This window comes from Chenopodium album, chromosome 22, assembly GCF_948465745.1.
Source record: "Chenopodium album chromosome 22, dcCheAlbu1.1, whole genome shotgun sequence".
Taxonomy (NCBI): Eukaryota; Viridiplantae; Streptophyta; class Magnoliopsida; order Caryophyllales; family Amaranthaceae; genus Chenopodium; species Chenopodium album.
The window spans coordinates 17,840,322-17,850,313 of NC_137855.1; the positions used below are offsets into that span (position 1 = coordinate 17,840,322).

The 9,992-nt window shown below is 39.9% G+C and overlaps 1 non-coding gene across 1 annotated transcript; it reads left to right on the forward strand.

Moving 5' to 3' along the window:
* Positions 1-4,173: 4,173 nt before the first annotated feature.
* Positions 4,174-4,279, forward strand: LOC145606458 (small nucleolar RNA R71). Its single transcript, XR_014105326.1, has one exon. It is a non-coding gene; the product is annotated as a small nucleolar RNA R71 (small nucleolar RNA).
* The last annotated feature ends 5,713 nt before the right edge of the window (positions 4,280-9,992 follow it).

Sequence of the window (9,992 nt, forward strand, 5' to 3'; positions counted from 1 at the left end):
GAATTGTATTTTAGAAATGCTTTTCCTTTCTTTGAAACCTATAATCAAGGATTTCCTTTACCAATCATGGAAACAATATTATTTGATTTGGAGTACTATAAATATAAGTGCAAAGTATAACCATTTATCAAGAACATACTAAGTTTGAAATTTAATAGCATTCATGCAAACTTTAATCTTATTAAACGTCTTATGTACGCATGAAGATTGTCCCTAGTTGGCGAAAATAAGGCGATTCCAATATCCAAAGAAATAAAGAGTGGTTAAGCATGCTTTGGCTTGTCTTAACAACACTCAATCTTCTAAGGTAAGCATTGCCTTGCTAATGGCTCCAAGCCATTCTTGGTTAGATAATCGTCGCATCTAATGCATCTTGACGATATATCTCTTTTGCCACGGTATGTGAGGACTCCTCACTCATACCAATGAGTTCAACCAAAACCAACATGAACACCTGGTGTGCCTTATGCCCCTTGGAGTAGCAATGGCACCTCGCTTTGGCGTAGCCTACCATCACCCTCTTCCGGTTAGTAAGTGTTGTTTTGGAAAGGCAAATTTGACTCAATATTATTAGGGACCTAGGATTTCTATGTTGGTTGATTTAAGTGAAGTTAACTAATCACCGCAACATACAGAAAACCTAAACATGCATCTAACATATCATTCACATATATAAGCATAAAATATAAAGCGAAATTTTAGATGCATATTGGCAACTAGCATGACCCCTTGAATTCTTCAAGTCTTCATTAGGTCTTCAAATGCAATTCTAGGCTTCGTCTTCCAAGAAACTCCGTCTTCAAGACTTAACCAAACTATGCAAATACTAGTGTCTACGACTAGGATTAATCTAAATATTAAAGTACAAAAATACTTAACGGTGCGTAGACCGTATTTAGATTTACAAAAATACATAACGGCATGTAGTCCGTATTTTCTATCCTAATCGGGTCCCACTAGTTGCCATTTTATAAAATCTGTGAGAGAGAATATACATTCCATTCAACCATTCACTATTTGTGAATGGCCCATGAATTTTACAACAACAAGCAAGTAAAATGCATTTAAACAACGCGCGCACTAGTAACTAATCTAGGTGGTTAATCCGATTAACACGCCTAATTAAAACTAGTCAAAGTTGGTTAACCGATTATGTAATTGACGTCATTAATAATTGAAGCTCCAACTAAATTCCGCATTTCCCTTAATTAATCCGATTAATTAAGCCGGTAGCACCTAAACTTGTCAAAATAAAATTTTGCCAATGTCGCTCAAAACCGAGGCCTAGCCTCCCAAAAGTTTAATTAAATTAAACAAAATTAATTAAAATAAAATGGCAAAAACAATTGCAAAATAGCATTGCCTTAAAACCTGGGGATAAAGTGCCAAGTGTGGGGTTGTGTACATCGTGCTCCAAGCACGTAGCACACCCACACGCACTCCCCGCAACACCAAGCATTATAGCTCACACGCTTGCCGATAAAGCCATGCACTCAAATATGCTCGCACACCTCACGCACATGGCCGCACGCAACCCTCGAGCATCCCCTTTGGCAGCCACATGGAGGCTGCTATACAACCCGGCTAGCCAAAGGAGGCTTTGCCTCGATTTGCGTGCCAAAGCCTCGGGTTTTTAATCCCAATTTTGCGTGACAAATTATTAATTCTAAATTAATTTTAGAACTAATTCAATGAGCAAAAAATGAAAAATTTAAACAAGTCTAACTTAATAAAATTTCAAAGTGCAACTAACCAAAATAATTCCAATAACCATTCATAATTAAATTGGTTTAGCTTGGTGCAACAACAAAATTGAGGCAATTTCTCACTTTTAATTTAATCAATTTAAATTAAACTTGAGAATTTGACAAAGTAAGAGGGAGTTGGAAAAATATGAACATTAATGTTCAAATGAAAAATCCAACTTCTAACTTTTGTGAATCCTTGAAAATTATATCTTCCAACATGAAGATAACAAAATTTCTATCACAAAGTTTGAAACTTTAAGTTTCCAATCAACCATAATCATTTAAAACAACAAAGTTCAATACAAATATCATGGAATTTAGTGGTTTTTAAAGTTTCAATCACTTATCACAAATAAAGATTGAATCTTTAACACTTAGGAAGCCTCAAAACAAAAATTTTCACACTAAAAAGCAATTAGTTTGCAATTATGTGAAAATAAATCAACATTTAAGCATCAAATACTACCAAATAAGTATGCCTTAAGGTGATTAAAAAATGCAGAAAATTAATGCAAATAATCAACCACATAATCACCAAGTTATGCCATTAATTTCAAGGTTAGAAAACACTTAAAATATTTCGTCAAAAACGAAAAATCCCTCGAAAAAGGCACTTCTGGTCAGAATTTGGCTAAAATCACAGCCCCACATGGTGAAACTGTTTCCAGAAATCCATGGGGAATGTGAACTTTCCTACCCTAAGGGGAATGTCCTCAACCTTACCCATGGGGAACTTAATGGAACGGTCCGCTAGTTGGAGAGTAATGTTAGTGGGGGAAAGGGTTCTTACACTAAGCTTTTGGTAGACGGAGTAGGGCATGAGACTCACACTTGCTCCTAAATAACACAAAACTTTATCAAATTCAATGCCATTAATAGAACAAGGGATGGAAAAACTACCCGGATCCTTCAACTTGGTAAGGAGTTTGTTGGAAAGAATTGCACTACAATTGGCGGTCAAGCTCACCGTTTCATACTCCCTTCTTCCACTCAAGAGGTCTTTCAAAAACTTGGAGTAATGGGGCATTTGTTTCATGACATCAACAAAAGGAAGGGAAACACGCAAATTCTTAATCACATCTAAAAACTTCCCAAATTGAGCATCAAGCTTAGCTCTCACAAATCGTTGTGGAAAAGGTAGTCTCTCCTCTCTAGGTTGGAGATTTAGGGGCAAGGGGGTGGCTTCTTTTTCCTTTGACACCTCAACACTTTTCTCCTTCTCAACACTCAAAGGCTCATTGGTTCTCTCACCCTCATTCCCTAACTCTACCTCCTCTTCGGGTTCCTCCTCAACCAAAGGGTCACTCCCTACTACCTTCCTACTCCTAGTTGTCACGGCATACAAAGGTTTTGGGTTGACTCCTTGACTTGGGATGGTAGAAGAAGAAGAAGAATATGAATTAGATGCAAGTTGAGCAATTAGGGTTTCAAGCATTTTCATATGAGCATTGGTTCGCTTTTTATCCTCCTGATATCTCCTCCTATCCTCTTCATTCCTCCTCTTATCCTCTTTATGCATTTTCATTATGGCCTCTAGCTTAGCCATCACGGGATCATTTGGAGGGGTTAATGGAAACCTGGAAGCCTATTGGTTTGTGCATAGTTAGAAACATATTGGCCCCTATTGCCTCCGGTGCCTTGGTTAGGAACATTGCTTTCTTGATTGTTTCCCATGTTACCTTGATCACCAAAATTTTGATTTTGATGGTCATGGTATCGGGAATTGGGTTGTTGGTTTTGAAAACCATACCCCCTTTGGTTTGAGTAGCCTCTTCCATTGAAATTAGAAGGGCCTCCCCCACCATGGTATTGGTTATCATAACCACCACCACTTTGGTTCCAACCACGGTTTCCACCTTGATTCCAATTCCCCATTTGATTGGAGTTTGGCCTCAAATTCCCTACATAACCCATTCTAGGAGCAAAATTCATAGCATTGACATCTTCCACATTATCATCATGTTCATGGGGAGGGGGTTGAACATCACAAGCATATACACAATGCGAGGTATCATGATCATAGGTTTCACAATTAGAGCAAAACATGCATCCTTGAGGCATTTTATTATAAGAAGAGGGGGAAGAAGTGGTCATACCATTGCCTCCCTTTGTTGAAGGGGAGGTATTACCATAAGGATTGGACTTTTCTTTCATCAATTCGTCCATTTGCTTGGCCATTTTGGAGATTTGGGTAGAGAGGTTGTTGATTGCGTTGGCTTGTTCCAATGCATAGACACCCTTACTAGAAGTAGCATCCCTTTCTCCTTCATACCAATCTTCATAATGCTTTGCGGCCTCCTCTATAATACACTCCACTTCATCCTCTCCTTTGTTCATGATCGGACCGTCGGCCGCGGCGTCTAGGCTTGTTCTCCCTTGAGGTGTGGGACCTCCACAGAAAGTGTGGATGAGTTGATACTTGGGCATCCCATGGTGTGGGCATTCACGTTGAAGCTCTTTGTATCGGTCCCATGCCACACTTAGAGTCTCACCACTCTTTTGGCGAAAACCTTGAATCAAAGACCGAGCCTCAACGGTCTTCCTATGGTTGTAAAATCTCCTCAAGAAAGCCGTAGTCACTTGGTCCCATGTTGTGAGAGAGTTAGGGGGCACCTCCTTCCCTAGATATTCTAGACCTCTCCCAATTAGAGAAAATGGAAACATCTTGAGGCGAATATATTCTTGAGTCACTCCATTGGCTTTGATTGTGTCACAATATTTATCTAACTCTTTCAAGTGTTCATGAGGACTCTCAAACTTTCCACCCGAGAATTGTTTCCTCTCTATCAAAGCAATCAAATTGGGCTTGATTTCGAAATTGTTGGCTTGAGTGGTAGGAGTTAGGATCCCACTTTGTGCTCTAAAGGCTTCGGGAGCCCCAAGACGACTCAAAGGTGTATTCTCTCCCATTTTAGAACCTTCTTCACTCTCGGATTTAAAGGTTGAAAAAGGGTTGATTCCTGGGCTTGGTGGTGAATTAGGACTTTCTAACTCTTCACTTGAGGGTGAAGAGGGTGGAGTATCTTCCAATTCTCTTACTCCTTATTTCGTCGGGGTGTGAGAATTTCTACTCCTTGATCTCGCTTCTCTTCGAAGTAGGGACAAAGACCTCTCTAGCTCCGGATCGATGGGAAGCAAAGACCTTGAGCGGGTTCGTCCTCTGTTCATACAACAAAGCTAAGGAGAACGTAAGCACTGACAAGTAACAAAAAGTAGCAAATACTAACAAATAAGATGTGACATGGTCTCAAATAAAGCAATGAAATAACAATGGAAGCCGTCTCCCCGGCAACGGCGCCAATTTGACAGGGTAATAATTGCGTCGTTAAACAACTACACCTAAGTCAAATACAATTTATAACACTCGACTCAACTTATTACAAGTATAGGGCAAGTAGAGGGGTCGAACCACAGGGAGAAATGCATAAACACCGCATTCATTACTTAGAATCTAAGCTATCTCGAAACAAGAAATGTGAATAACTAGGGGATCAATAAGCATCAACATGATCAATAAGCAAAGAAGGAAAATCAAAATAAGCAAACAAAACTAAATGCAAAAGCAAAGAAGGAGAGTAAGAGATTGCTCATTAATTGAAGTTGAAGATTTACATGGGATCAAACAAGCTTCTTCTTCAAGATCCAAGTTCATCAATGAAGAAGGAGAGTAAGAGATTGCTCTGAGAAGGCGCGCAAAACTCTCTGGTTTGGCTCTGCCCCTTGAGCTTTTCCGTGCGGGTTCTCACAGGGCCGCGTGCCCGCACAGTTCATAAGCGCGCGCCTGCGCATATGTCGCGCACAGGGCGCGCAAATCTCTTTGTATTGGTTCTGCTCCTTGGACTTTGCTGCGCGGGTTCTCACAGTGTTGCGTGGGTTCTCACAAGGTATGGAAGCAAAGTGTCCTCCTTTCAACGCCGGAATTCCTACAAAACAAAAACAAGAAAAAACAGGGAGGAAGGCATACAAAAGAAAGAAAAACAAAAAGGTAAGAAAAAGGGGGACAAACAAGCTACAAGTAGGGGAAAAACCCTTAGAATGAGCTCTCAATCGTGGCATAAATCCGAGTTTGACTGTCAATAAGCAGATGATTTCTAAAATCCATCTGAGCACGTCCTTGCATTTTCATAGTCTCGCTCTTCAAGAGGCCTTGTAAACAACAAGACATGTTCCCTATTATTAATAGGGGGACATTCCCAGTCTCGCAATGTAGCTTCTCTTACTAAGAGGACCTAGCCGCCTGATATATGTCGTTATAATCTCCAATTACGGCAGACGTTTGACGGATACCCAAAACGGACTAGTATTGAAACAAGAGACCTCCCATCACTCATGGTCGAGGAAAAGAGTTTCGATAGTAATAATGAGAAAAATACTTATGACGATTTTAAATCTCTTAAAGTATTCTCATAAGTCAATCCATAATGGTTCTAAACCAATACCTGTGCAAAGGATTTTTATCCTCATAGCACAAGAAACGGTGCTATAAATCATACTACACACTAATCTCTAATGGTCATTAATCGTCCATAAATAAATGACCTTGATTAGGGATAATTTTTTATTAAAATATTAAATGTTCACTTAATAGGTGTTTCTTTATCCAAGACATTATCTTGATACCCTATTTTGAATATTTATTAAAATCCAATGGACTCATTTTTTAATTATAAACCACAATTAAATAGAGACGGAGTGATTTAAATTGGATGAAAAATTTAATTACTCCAAAACTGTATGGTTCATCATAGTGCTTTACATCAGCATTGTCCAAAATTTAATTAAAACACTATAATATGGAAATCAAAGCCAGTTCACGACATGCTTGATTCCCATTGCCTCAATGTGTTTGTTGTGCTTCAATGAGACAAAGGTTTAGTGTGTGGATCGGCTACATTATCATTCGTTCCCACTTTGCAAATTCTTATTTCACCCTCTGACTTCCATTCTCGAATCATGTGAAATCGCCTCTGGACATGTTTGACCATCTGATGTTCTCGTGGCTCTCTAGCGGGAGCAATAGCTCCATTGTTGTCACAATAGAGGTCTATTGGGCCCTTGATAGAGGGTATAACACCGAGTTCCCCAATGAACTTGCGAATCTAAACTGCCTCCTTGATTGGCTGCCTCAGATGCTGCCAAGTACTCGCCTTCAGTTGTAGAATCAGCAGTTGTGCTTTGCTTAACACTCTTCCAACTAAACGCTCCTCCATTAAGACAGAATATGTATCCGGATTGTGACTTGAAGTCGTCTCTGTCTATCTGGAAGCTTGCGTTAGTATATCCCTCAACAACCAATTCATCTTTACCATCATAGACCAAGAATTTATCCTTGTTCCTTTTCAGGTACTTTAGGATATTCTTGGCCGCAGTCCAATGCGCCTCTCCTGGGTCTAATTGGTATCGGCTCGTAGCGCTCAAGGCATACTATACATCTGGACTAGTACATATCATGGCATACATGATCGATCCAATAAGCGAAGCATATGGAATCCGATTCATCCTTTCTCGCTTATCAGGTGTCTTTGGACGCTGCTTCTTGCTTAGGGTTATGCCATGTGACATGGGTAGGTGGCCTCTCTTGGCTCCTTCCATTTGAAATCGAGCTAGTACCTTATCGATATAAGTACTTTGACTCAATCCTTATCGATATAAGTACAGACTCTAACAACGGAATGCTATTTCCAATGAGCAAAATGTCATCGACATATAAGACTAGGAAGGGGATGACACTCCCACTGACCTTCTTGTAAACACAAGACTCATCTGGATTCTTGATAAAACCAAACTTACTAATGGCTTCATTGAATCGCAGATTCCAACTTCTAGTTGCTTGCTTTAACCCATAAATGGACTTCTTAAGCTTGCATACCTTCTTAGCATTGTTTTGGTCGACAAAACCTTCAGGCTATGTCATGTACACAGTTTCTTCCAAAATTCCATTGAGGAAGGCGGTTTTGACGTCCATCTGCCATATTTCATAATTGTAATATGCAGCAATCGCTAGAAGAATCCGAACAGACTTAAGCAACTGGAGAAAAGGTTTCATAATAATCAACTCCGTGAATTTGCCTGTAACCTTTTTCTACCAGTCTAGCTTTCTAAATGAATACATTTCCATCTTTGTCGGTTTTCAACTTGAAAATCCAATTACATATGATAGGTGTGTAACCTTCGGGTTAATCAACCAAGTCCCATACTTGATTTTCAAACATGGAGTCCATTTCGGATTTCATGGCTTCTTGCCATTTTGTAGAGTCGGGGCTCATCATAGCTTGCTTGTAGGTTGCCGGCTCATCTCCATCCACTAGTAGGATTTCCTGATCTTCTGTTAATACAGTACCGAGATATCTGTCAGGTTGATATCTTGGCCGAGTTGACCTACGTAGGGTAATGGACTGAGCATTTGCATTGTCGGTTTGACTTTTCATATTTTGACTTTGACCTATATCAACAGATGCTTTGTGAGCACTTTGATTTTCAATTTGTCCTTGTTGCTCGTCCTCTCGAACTTCGTCGAGTTCGATTTTCCTCCCACTTGTCATTTTGGAAAGATGCTCCTTCTCCAAAAAGATACCATCACGAGCAACAAACACTTTGTTCTCGAATTTGTTGTAGAAGTAATACCCTTTGGTTTCTTTTGGATAACCCACAAAGAAAACCTTGTCAGATTTCGGATGAAGTTTGTCAGAAATGAGTTTCTTGACATATGCTTCGCATCACTAAATCTTGAGAAAAGACAAACTTGGAGGTCTATTTGTCCATAATTCATATAGAGTCTTTTCCACTACTTTTGACGGAGCACGATTCAGTGTAAGTGACGCAGCTAAAAGTGCATGTCCCCAGAAAGAGATTGGAAGTTCACTAAGACCCATAGTCGATCGTACCATGTCTAACAAGGTTCGATTTCTCCTTTCGGATACTCCGTTCCATTGAGGAGTTCCCGGAGGTGTCAATTATGAAAGTATCCCATGTTCTTTCAGATGGTCATCGAATTCTTGGCTCAAATATTCGCCACCTCGATCCGATCGAAGCGCTTTGATTTTCTTGCCAAGTTGATTTTCAACTTTACTCTGAAATTCCTTGAATTTATCAAATGATTCAGATTTGTGCGACATTAGATAGACATATCCATATCTACTATAGTCGTCCGTGAAGGTTATGAATTGAAATACCGATAACCATTCCTTGCTGATGTACTCATTGGCCCACATACATCGGTGTGTATTAGGCCCAATTAGTCACCGGCCCTTTCTCCTAACTTGGAGAATGGTTGCTTTGTCATCTTGCCTAATAAAAATCTTTCGCCATTCTCAAATGATTCTAAATCAAATGAGTCAAGAATGCCTTCTTGTAGAAGCTTCTTGATGTGTTTGATGTTAACGTGGCCAAGGCGACAATGCCACAAGTAGGTTTGACTAGAAAGTTTAGTCTTAGCTTTCTTAGTGGGAATATCGACGCTATAAACTTCTTTGTCTAAAGGTAACACAAAAAGATCATTTTCAGAATGTGCCGTACCATATAAAACGTTGTTGAGATAAAATGAACATGATTGGTCCTTAACTCGAAATTCAAAACCTTTGGCGTCCAACGCCGAAATCGAAATGATGTTTTTGGTAATGTTGGGAACACAATAAACATTGTCATGTTCCAAAACTAGCCCCGTGGGCAAAGACAAACTAAGAGGAGGCATTGTATGATCACTATTCTTGATGCGATGTTTTTAGGGTTTGAGTTGCTTAAAGAGTTGTATCACGATGATGAGGATTTTGGTGGGTTGATGAAGAAGGGTGAGGAAGGGGTTGATGGCTCTTTCATGGTGCAAGAGGGTTTCCTTTTCAAGGGAAACAAGCTTTGTGTTCCGAAAGGCTCTCATCGACGGTTGCTTGTTAAAGAAGCTCATCAAGGAGGGCTAGCCGGACACTTTGGGGTTGCGAAAACATATGACATTCTTCGAGAGCATTTTTATTGGCCCAAGATGTTTGGTGATGTGCAAGATGTGATAGCTCGTTGTGGGGCATGTCACAAGGCTAAGAGTCAATTCCGTGAAGGACTCTACTCTCCTCTTCCGGTCCCTAGTCACCCTTGGGATGATCTTAGCATGGATTTTGTGGTTTCTCTCCCTCGTACTCAAAGGCAAAATGATTCCGTGTTTGTTGTGGTTGATCGTTTTAGCAAGATGGCTCACTTCATTCCATGTCACAAGAGCAATGACGCTTCTCATGTGGCTACCTTGTTTTTTAGAGA